The sequence below is a fragment of the Narcine bancroftii genome, chromosome 1, assembly GCF_036971445.1.
Source record: "Narcine bancroftii isolate sNarBan1 chromosome 1, sNarBan1.hap1, whole genome shotgun sequence".
NCBI classification, from domain to species: domain Eukaryota; kingdom Metazoa; phylum Chordata; class Chondrichthyes; order Torpediniformes; family Narcinidae; genus Narcine; species Narcine bancroftii.
Window position 1 is genome coordinate 144628752 of NC_091469.1, and position 11554 is coordinate 144640305.

At 44.8% G+C, this 11554-nt stretch overlaps 1 long non-coding RNA gene across 1 annotated transcript; it reads right to left on the reverse strand.

The window, feature by feature from the left end:
* Positions 1-6685: 6685 nt before the first annotated feature.
* LOC138745350 (uncharacterized) lies at positions 6686-10090 on the reverse strand. Its single transcript, XR_011346228.1, has 2 exons — positions 9968-10090; positions 6686-6827 (listed from the first exon to the last, which is right to left on the reverse strand). It is a non-coding gene; the product is annotated as an uncharacterized lncRNA (long non-coding RNA).
* Between the last annotated feature and the right edge of the window lie 1464 nt (positions 10091-11554).

The window sequence follows — 11554 nt, forward strand, 5'->3', positions numbered from 1 at the left end:
AGACACCATGGTTGAAGTAAAAACAATGCTGTAGAAACTCAGCTTGTCAAACAGTGTCCTTTATGTAGCAAAAAAGATACATAGTGTTTTGGGCATGAGCCCTTCATCGTGATGTGAAAAAATGTTGGCAGGCACCCGAACAAAATGGTGGGTGGGAACAACACTTCACTTAGTGTATCCATCAGAGTTAGCTACAGGATGTGGTGCTCCTTTTGTGGCTGTCTCAACATCGGAGATACTGAGCGCAGACTGGGAGATCACTTTGTTGAATACCTTCCCTCTGCCCACATCGTGACAGGGCCAACCGCTTCATTTCTGCGTCCCACTTCCATGCTGACATGCCTGTTCAAGGTCCCATGTATTATCCCACCAAGACCACCCTTAAATTGGTGGAAAACACTTAATCTTCATTCTGGGCACACCAGCTGGATGGCTTTAACATTGACTTCTCCGGTTTCTGCTAGCCTCCTCTCCGCTCTCCCTCCCCAGGGATGTAATTACAGGAAATAGCCCCTATGGCAGGGGTGGCCAGCCTTTTACCTTCCATACATCAAAATAATTGGCGACAAGGAAGTCTTGTGGGTACTGGCCTTGGTGGCTGCCATGTTGCATTTGGCTTCGACCTTTTAAGAAGTTGAGAGTGAACGGGAGGATGAGGAAGAGTGGATGGAGGGGAAGAGAAAGAGGTGTGTGTTCTTTGTATGTTGGGGGGCGCTAGTGGGGAGAGGTAGTGACACTGGCAGGGTGGGGAAATTGGACTCCGTCTAGGCGAATCAGGCCTCCGTTTACGCTAATTGTACCTCCTTCCATGTGCCATCACTATCTGACCATGGCTTGGGTTTCTTTTTTAATAGAAACTGCTCAGTGGTGCCCCCCCTCTCCCCCCCCCATCAAGTGGCACCCAGGGTATGTGTCATACCTGACATACCTTAGATACGTCACTATCCCTTCCTTCCCTTTCCCTTTGTCTTCTTTCCTCCAGTTCTCCACTCCATTGCCTCTCCATCATAGGTGGCCATGGCAGGAGGGCAAAAGAGAAAAAAACCTGAGAGGTCAGAGAGGGAGGGGGAACCTCTCTGAATGTAGAGGGTAGGGTGGGAGCTAGAGGAAAGGAGATAGAGGGATAGAGACAGAGAAAGAGATGGGGAGGAGCCTCATGGAGACTGGAGAAGACAACGTAAATGCCTTCTGGTTGAAGAATTTCCAGGCAGCAGATTAGGTGAGGTTCCTCCAGTTTGCAGGTGGCCTCGGTTTGCAGTATATGAGACCATGGATAGAGATGTCAGCATGGGAGTGGGGTGTGAAATTAAAATGCGAGGCTTCTGGGAGGTCCCTGTTATTGCAGCAGACAGAGTGAAGGAGCTCAATGAGAGGATCTCCCCGTCTGCCTGCAGTCTCTCTGATGTAGAGGAGGCCACAACATGATCACTGGATGCAGTAGATGGCGCCCGCAGATTCAGAAGTGACGCACCGCTGCATTTGGAAGGTTTGTTCAGGGCCCATTCAGGGGGTACTCCATCCGATCCTTCCAGAATGGCCTTTTTTGCTCATACCTTTATGAAGGACTCAGGCCTGAGACATTGGTTTTATATCTTTGCTTCTATGGGCATTGCTTGCCTGCTGAATTTCCCCCAGCACGTCTGTACATTATACTACAATCACAGCACTTACAGACTTTCATGGTTAACTACAGTACCTGCAAGTGACGCAGGTACTACTGCCAATCTCTGCAGGGTGACTTCATCAGAAACTTTATAGCCACTATCCACACAGTTCAAATCGCAATGTCCTGCATATCGAGCAAAACTCAGCAGAGAAGAAATTAAACGGTTTGGAGCACCAAAAAATACACCCTCTAAGTTTTTATTTACAGCAGTTTGAATTTTTATTTCACATTATTTGCACCTGCAGATTTTCAAAAATATTCTTATACCTTGGGGTAAGAATGACTGTGGCCCCTGATTGGACTGGAAGATCTGGGGTGGGGCGGGGAGGTGAGAAAAGAGTGCTAGAGTGGAAAGTCTAAGTAGTCATGGCAGTTTAGAGTCATAAACAGGCCACTCTGCCCACCTTGTCCATATGGACCAAAATGTCCCACCTACCTGCATTTGGACATTTTCACACTAAACCTATCCAACCAGCTTCTGGTTCCTGGGTTACCTGACCTGGACCAGTGCCTCTGCTTTCTTCAATGCCTAGGGAAGGTTGGCACATCCCATGTGTCCCTCAACAACTTCGAGAGGATGCATTACAGTGTGGTACGGTAGCTGCTTTGTTCGACTGGAAGAATGCAGCTCAGAAAAATCACACGAACCTTCCTCCCTTACACCAAATCCATCTATTCATTCCGCTGCCTCGGAAAGGCAGCGAATGTACTGAAGGACACATCACATTCCAGGCACACACGCTTATCCCTCACCCCACTGGAGAGAAGGTTTAAGAGTGTGAAAGCATGCACCAACAGGCTTATCGATAGTTTCTTCTCTACAGCTACCAGGATCTTGAATTAACCTCACAATTGCGTTCCCATGCTGCCCTATGTACTACCAGTCAACCACAATCAGACAGAGAATCGTGATTAATAGGCTTTAATAGGCTTGAATAAAATTGATGCATGATCAATTACACAAGGACTGAAGTTGCCGAGACTGAAGGCTTTTATTTACAAGACTTAACCATGTAACCATACAACCATATAACCACTTACAGCACAGAACAAGCCAGTTTGGCCCTACTAGTCCATGCTGTAACAAATCTCCACCCTCCTAGTCCCACTGACCAGCACCCGGTCCATACCCCTCCAGTCCTCTCCTATCCATGTAACTATCTAGTCTTACCTTAAATGTAACCAATGATCCCGCCTCGACCACGTCTGTCAGAAGCTCATTCCACATCCCCACCACCCTTTGCGTAAAGAAATTTCCCCTCATGTTCCCCTTATAATTTTCCCCCTTCAATCTTAAACCATGCCCTCTAGTTTGAATCTCCCCCACTCTTAATTGAAAAAGCCTATCCACGTTTACTCTGTCAGTCCCTTTTAAAATCTTAAACACCTCTATCAAGTCCCCCCTCAATCTTCTACGCTCCAGAGAAAAAAGCCCCAGTCTGCACAACCTTTCCCTGTATCTCAAACCTTGAAATCCTGTCAACATTCTCGTGAACCTTCTCTGCACTCTCTCTAGTTTGTTTATATCTTTCCTATAATTTGGTGACCAAAACTGTACACAGTACTCCAAATTTGGCCTCACCAATGCCTTGTACAATTTCATCATAACCTCCCTACTCTTGAATTCAATACTCCGATTTCTGAAGGCCAACATTCCAAATGCCTTCTTCACCACACCATCTACCTGAGTATCAGCCTTGAGGGTACTATTTACCACAACTCCTAAATCCCTTTGTTGCTCTGCACATCTCAATAGCCTACCATTTAATGCATATGACCTATTTAGACTTGAAGAGCATCCCTGTGTTGGTCACTCATGCTGAACCAGACTCCAACTGGGGCAGGCTTGTGCCACGACAGCCTTTATGGGGAAGAAAGGGGGAGGAGTCATGAGCTGGCCAGTAAGGGCAGGGTCAACCAGGAAAGGTCATGACATTTACATGTGGCAAATATATACAATAATGGCTTCACCACAGATGGATTGACAGGTTTTCCTCCATTGTCATCTATCCCAAAAACAGGCCAGAGATCTCTTTAAGTTAAATTCTATCAGTCAGAACGAAGAAGAAATATTCCACAGAGCATCAGCCAACCGATATAATTCAATTCATCAAAACTACTGCATCATTTAGAGATTATAAAGCAAACAATAAAAATAGCTTGTATTGAAACTCCATAATTATTGTCTATTGTTGGACTAAATATCAAGGAAACGTGCAGTAAAACGGTGAGTGAACAATGAGGAGCATGAGGGACTCAACAGGTCAGGCCGTATCCATGGATAGAAATGGTTAGTCAATGTCAAGCCACAGCCCTTCATCGAGACTCAGAGTCACTGAGGTCAATTAAAACTGAGAATTATTTATCTTCTGTAATCTAACCTTTAGCTGAAGTTCAAATGCTGTGCTTGTTATTGAATGTAGAACAGTATAGCACAGGAACAGGCCCTTTAACCCACCTGTCTGCTGAACTTAGTGTCCAAATCAAACTAAAAATCTGCTACATGCTCCTTGTAGATATCTAACCCCCCCCCAATACCAACCCTCCCCATCCTCTTTTTATTCGTGTTTCTTCAGAAGCCTTTTAAATGTTGTATTGTATCTGCTTGACCACGACTCCTGGCAACCCATTCCAGACATACACCACTTCTTCCTATCTTTGGCTTGGCTTCGCAGATGAAGATTTATGGAGGGGTAAAATGTCCACGTCAGCTGCAGGCTCGTTTGTGGCTGACAAGTCCGATGCGGGACAGGCAGACACGGTTACAGCGGTTGCAGGGGAAAATTGGTTGGTTGGGGTTGGGTGTTGGTTTTTTCCTCCTTTGTCTTTTGTCAGTGAGGTGAGCTTTGCGGTCTTCTTCAAAGGAGGTTGCTGCACGCCGAACTGTGAGGCACCAAGATGAACGGTTTGAGGCGAGATCAGCCCACTGGCGGTGGTCAATGTGGCAGGCACCAAGAGATTTCTTTAGGCAGTCCTTGTACCTCTTCTTTGGTGCACCTCTGTCACGGTGGCCAGTAGAGCACTCGCCATATAACATGATCTTGGGAAGGCGATGGTCCTCCATTCTGGAGACGTGACCTACCCAGCGCAGTTGGATCTTCAGCAGCGTGGATTCGATGCTGTCGGCCTCTGCCATCTCGAGTACTTAGATGTTAGGGATGAAGTCGCTCCAATGAATGTTGAGGATGGAGCGGAGACAACGCTGGTGGAAGCAATTACAGTACAGAAACAGGCCATCTCGGCCCTTTTAGACTGCACCAATTTAAGTGAAACTCCACTAGTTCCACCTACCTGCTCCCTTCCCTTATCCTCCAACCCCCTCACATCCATGTACTCATCTAACCTCCTCTTAAATGACGGAATTGACCCTGCTGCAACTACCTCTTCCGGGAGGTCATTCCACTCAGCCACCACTCTCTGAGTGAAGAAGCTTCCTCTTATGTTAATTCTAAAGTTTTGCCCCTAAACCTCAACTTATAACCCCTTGTTCCAATCTACCCTCAAGGGGAAGAGTCTATTCACATCTACTCTATCTATTCCCCTCACAATTTTATAAACCTCCATCAAATCCCCAGTTAACCTTTTACCCTCCAATGAATAAAGACCCAGTCTACTCAATCTTTCTTTGTATTCTAGATACTGCAATCCAGGCAACATTTTAGTAAATCTTCTCTGCAACTTTTCTACCTTATTGATATCCTTCCTATAATTTGGAGACCAGAACTGCATGCAATACTCTAAACTTGGCCTCACCAATGCCTTGAACAGTCGGAACATTACCTCCCTGCTGCTATATTCTATGCTTTGATTTATAATGGCCAGCATGCCAAAAGCCTTCTTCACCACCCTATCTGCATGAGAATCCACATGGCATATACTAATTATATGTAACAAGGATGTGCCTGCCGCAAAAGGAATGCTGGCTGTGGTTAGAATGTTATTTAGTGATTTAATTATTTAGTTGAATGGCAGTGAGAATGCTGAATGACCAAAGGAGCTACACTAACCATCCGAGATTCTACTACTGATGAAACATTTACTTATTTACTTGTATTTATGAATGCTTGTCCTGCAGATGTATTGTTTGTCTGTACGCGTGCATGCCTCTATGTTTTGCACTGAGGACTGGAGGACGTTGTTTCGTCAGGTTGTACTTGTACAGATGACAATAAGCTTGACTTGACTATACAGTGTAATATTTCTGTGTATCTTTGATAAGGATATCAGCATTTTAATCAAACATTGCAGTAACATACTGTTAAAGGCATGATGAATTGGAATCTAACAGTGGGAAGAGATATTGATTTCTTCCATCATCCTATTTCCAGATTGATGAGAGCACAGAACTCTAAAAGTAGACATTGCTGTTTGCCTGCATCCTGATTCCTACTTCCAATTTTATTTTCCTGTCTCCCTGTTGTACTTTAAATAACTGCTGAGTGAACAGCAATCAGCGTCCCAAACTCCAGCTGCGAACTCTCAGCCAAGCCAATCGAGTAAATGTAAGCTGAATGGTTCGGCTACCTGGACCATGCATATTTGAAATATATTTCTCTTGGCTAATACAGTCATATTTAGTGCTTCAATATTTAGCATGTCAACTTAGCACAGAAAAATCACGTGTCTGGCTACATAATCTAAGACATTGAGAGAGCCACATAATACTTCAATTAAAGTCCTTGTTTTCATTGGTATTTCATGCAGTATTGCTAAAATCCTATGCCACAGATTTTGGGATCAGTCTAAAGTAATAACTAGTCCATTTGCTATAAATTCAACATCAATCCTTTTACACACATAAATTCATACACAATTGAAAGAAACTCTCAAATTGCTTCTCTTTGGCCATCATAATATCGCTGAAACCATTAATGGAAAATCCAGCTTGTTCTCCTTACATGTTTTGGATCGAGGTTATTGGTGTATTTTTTTTTTAAAAACAGCAACTTTAAGCACAGGAACAGGATTTATTTTTAGTCTCATGCAAAAAAATCACTGAATACAAACACCAACCAGATGGCATGTTGGAAAAAGACTTTAAAGATACTGACTGAATCAACAGTGTCCATACGTTTAACTTCATCCAAGGGGACTGCACTGTTTGGTCATTTCCTTGACATCAACAGACTTCTGCTGTATCGTATCTGGACCAGCATCAGCTCTATTTACAACAAAAAAAAAGCTTTCAGTTTAAACAGTGAAGAATATATTTAAAATGAACGAGGAAAAGGAGAAGAAGGATTAGCAAACGTTTTTAATGACGGGTTGTTGCATTCTCTTGCGGCTATTTTAAATGAGGCATTAGACCACTTGAAATTAAAGGTTAAAGTAACAGGCACTGGAATATCTTTCTGTCTAATATCCACAATTAGCATTATGTGAAAGTCCATTCAGGAAGGCACATGGTCATTGAACTCCAGAAGTTCACGGAATAACCGAGCAATGAGCCATCCTGTCTGGGTAGTCTTCCTCGGAGTAATCCAAAACAAATCCCCTTATCCCTTAGCAGAGAGATCATTAACCAGCGGTGTGGATTTAGGACCTAAATTGGAAGGATTAGAGGGAATTTGAGAAGAAATTATTTCACCCAGAGAGCTGCAGGGATATGGAAGTCATTGAATGAAATGGAGACAACTAACTATGTCGGATTAAAGTGCAATTGGATGAGCTGTGAAATATAAGGCATTGGACTAAGAGATAGGAGGAAGGATTAATTTGATTCCCACTCCAGTCTGGTTTTTATAACTGGCATATGCTGTAACTTTCTTTAAATTCTGTTCCACCAGGAATCTCATCGTCCTGCTCTTTGTAACCCTGAAAGTGTCTTCCCAAGATGGGCATTCAACTAAAGCAGAGATCCATGTTTCATCACTCCTGTGGGAGAAATGTTCGACACCCTCCCAGTCCTCTGTGTGAAAACATTCCCTCCACCCAGTCTCTTACATCATCTGGAGATCCGGAAAGTCCTCAGCAGACCAGGAAACATCCGTGGATGTTTCTAGTCATCACCTTTGCATCACAACAGTAACTCTCCCATTATTGACAGACGCAGGTTGACCTGCATTTACTCTTTTTCTTTCAGCTTTCAGCAAGTCTAGTATTTTTGTTGTTTCCTAATCTCTCCTGTCTACTATTAATGGTAAGTTTGAACTGATATACTCGCCTATCATGGTTAGATGCTATTCAGCCTATCAAGTCCATGCTGGCTCCTACCAAAGCAATCCCATCAACCCTTTCTTATTAACCCTGTGACTTGTTATTCTTCACATGCCCTCTAACCCCCTCTCTTTAATTCTTTCGCCATTTACAATGCCCATTTGATCGATAGATAAAACCATCTGGGGCAGTGGGAGGAAACCAAGTGCCGGAAGCACTTGCAAACTCTACTTCGGGAGCGCCAGAGGCCAGGATCAAACCGATGCCATTGGAGTTGTGAAGCAGGGGTGTTAGCCACTGCCGAGTTCCCTTCTTTGCGTAAGAAAGGTGGAAGCATGTCCGGGAGAAAACTGAGAAATAGTGGAAGAGGAAATCAAATGCACAGTTGTGTGAACACCCAAGGCAGAGGCTTTGACTCGGGACAGCTGAACTTAGACAAATCAATGTAATTATCCATTCTACTTTAAAGCAAGTGAAGAGTCTGTCATGCCTTGATCGCTGGGCAGCAAATGTAAATACCTAGCAGAGGAACGTGCAGGAAAATGAATGGTGAGAATAAGTCAAGTCAAGCCAGGTCAAGTTTATTGGTATCTGATTGTACAACTCGATGAAACAGCATTCTCCAGTCTTTGGTGCAAAACATGCACACAAACAACCAGATATAACACACAGGCAGACAAATATTACATATTCAGGACCAGTATTCATGTACAGTAGATACAAATAAATAAATAAATTTTGTTTCACGGGTATGAGAGTCTCGGATGGTTAGTGTGAGCAGTTCCTTTGGTGGTTCAGCATTCTCGCTGCCTGTGGGAAGAAGCCGTTCCTCAGCCTGGTGGTGCTGGCTCTGATTCTCCTGTATCTCTTCCCCAACAGGAGCAGCTGAAAGATGCTGTGAGCAGGGGGAATGGGACTCGATGATTTTGCATGCCTTCTTCAGACAACAATCCTGGTCGATCACGTCGATGGTGGGGGTAGGAGACTCCAGTGATCCTCTCTACCACTCTTATGGTCCTGTGGATTGACCTCTCCTCCATTTCTCTGCAGCAACTGTTCTACACTATGATACAGCTGGCCAGGACACTCTCAATAGAGCTCCTATAGAAGCTTCACCATAATGGTGGCCGGTAGCCTAGCCTGCTTCAGTCTTCTCAACATGTGCAATTGCTGTTATGCCTTCCTGACAAGTGAGGAGATGTTGAGTGTCCACAACTGGTCACTCATTAAGTGAACTCTAAGGAGCCTGGTGCTCTCCGCTCTTTCTACAACAGAGTGTTGATATGTAGTGGAAGGTGGTTGTTCCTGGTCCTCCTGAAGCCCACAATCATCTCCTTCGTCATGTCCACTTTGTCACTCTCGCACAATTTCATGAGATTTCGTAAGATGTGGAAGGGTGGAGAAAGTTTAGATGGAGCATCAACACCAGTACAAGCCAGTCAGATCCATCAGCCTGTTTCTGCGTGCTGAACTCCGAGTAATTCCACAGGGTAGTTGGTGCTGCATCCAATACATAGAAGTGCTGAAGAAAATTAGCAGGTCATGTTAGCATCCAGAAGAAGTAACAGGCAGTCAACTTTTCGGACCTGAACCCTTCTTCAGGAATCTGAGAAAACAGGTAGATACTGGAATAAAAAAGTGGAAGGGGGGGAGGAGGTCTGGTGTACCTCAGGGCAGTGTGCTCAGCCCACTCCTGTTCACACTACTGACCAACCACTGCATCGTGAGATCCAGGTCCAACAGTGTCATCAGGTTTGCAGATGACACAACTGTACTTGGTCTCAACTGCAACAACGATGAGTCGCACTGCAGAGAAGAGGTGGGAAATCTCGTGAAATCAAATACCTGTCATGAACATGTATTGTTTGTCTGTATGTGTGTTATATCTGGTTATGTGTCTGCATGTTTTGCACTGAGGAATGGAGAATACTGTTTTGTCAGATCATACTTGTACAATCAGATGACAATAAACTTGATGATCTTCCCTTACAGGAAGGTGGAGTTCAGTCTTATATTTGCTTCTCCATCTCCTGGTCACTTCAATCACGTTCTTAAGAGAGAAGCCAGGAGACGGTGTCAGGAAGTACAGTGGACCTTAGACTTAACCCATAAACCGTGGACACTTTATGCTCCTGTGGCCATAACCTTTTTGAGACTTCCTCAACTTTGGCTTTGACCGTGATGAGACCGCACTTGACTCCAACCCACAATCACTGATTTAACACAGCCTTCCACCACTCGTGATGGAAAGGATGTCAGATGTCCCAACTGATCTTGAGAGTAGAAGATTCAAGACACAAGATTCAAATTGAATTCATTGTTATGTAATAAAGACAGTGCATTATTACATACAAATTCTTTTTGTCTGCTGTAAGGCAGACAGGTTTGCCATTGGCAGAAATTGCTTGAAGCGCCTTACAGTCAGAGAAAGAGTCTGAGTCCCCTCAGAGACATCGTGTGTCCATGGATTCACCTCTGGTGTTCCTGCAGCCCCTGCAGCTACACAGAGGCCAGTCCAAACTATCAGTGGCCTGAGGTCCAGATCCAAGCCTCCGACACAATCACGAACCCTTCAGTGCCTCGACACCTTCTCGCATCCCAGTTCCAATACTTGGTACCCCTTCAACCAGTCTTGAGCCAGTCTCCAGCAGGGTGAGAATCCCTCGACCACAGTCACCAACAGCATGGATTTCTTGCTTTGAGTTGCCCACTGCCCCACCACATGTAGGTTCTTCAACCTCAGTGCCCCTCAATGGTCCGCTGCCGTGGTCACCATCCCATGGGTTGTCTCCTCTGCTTCTCCTTCTCAAACTGGGGGTGTTGGGGGGTGGCGGCCCCATGCCCTGGACCAGTCCTTTGCTTCCCTGGAGTCTGCAACCCCTCATGGCCACTGCCAAGACTGGCAGACACCACGGTTGCATTATTTTAAAATAAAACCATCTGCAGGCCGTTTTCGGAGCTGGCAGCAGAAGACTGAGCAGTTGGATCCCACGGGAGGACTGTGACTCTGCCCCCTACTCTCTGCGGGTCCGCACCAACGGCAGCGCTGCTGTTGTAACAGTTCCTGCAGTGTCGCCACTTTAGATGGAACACTAAATCGCAGTATCAATCACAAACTCAAAGCCTTGTGGTCCATGGAACACTACAGGACTATTGACCTGCACCTGGACTGTAGCCCTCCATACCCTTCCCATTCATAGAACACTATATCACATAATAAACCATTCAGCCCTCAATGTTGTACCAACCCATATATTCCTATTTTTAAAAAAAACCCTCTATTTTTCTTCCATTAATGTGCCTGTCTAAGAGTCTCTTGAATATTTCTGCCTCCACCACCATACTTGGCAAGGCTTTCCAGGCACCCACAACTCTGAAAAAATAACTTATTCATGATGTCTCCCCTAAACATCCCTCCCTTCACCTTGTACACATGCCCTCTGGTGTTTACTAATCCTGCCTTGGGAAACAGGTGCTGTTTGTCCACCCTCTCTTTGTCTCTTGTAATCTTGTAGATCTAAGTCTCCTCTCATCCTTCTATGCTCCAAAGAACTGAACACAATACTCAGTGTGGTCTCAGCAGAGATTTGTAGAGTTGCACGATGACCTCTCTACACTTGAACTAAATCCCCTATTAATGAAACCCAGCATCCCATAGGCCTTCTGAACTATCCTACCAACCTGCGACCTTAAGGGATGTATGGATTTGGATCCCAAGGTTCCTCTGTTCAT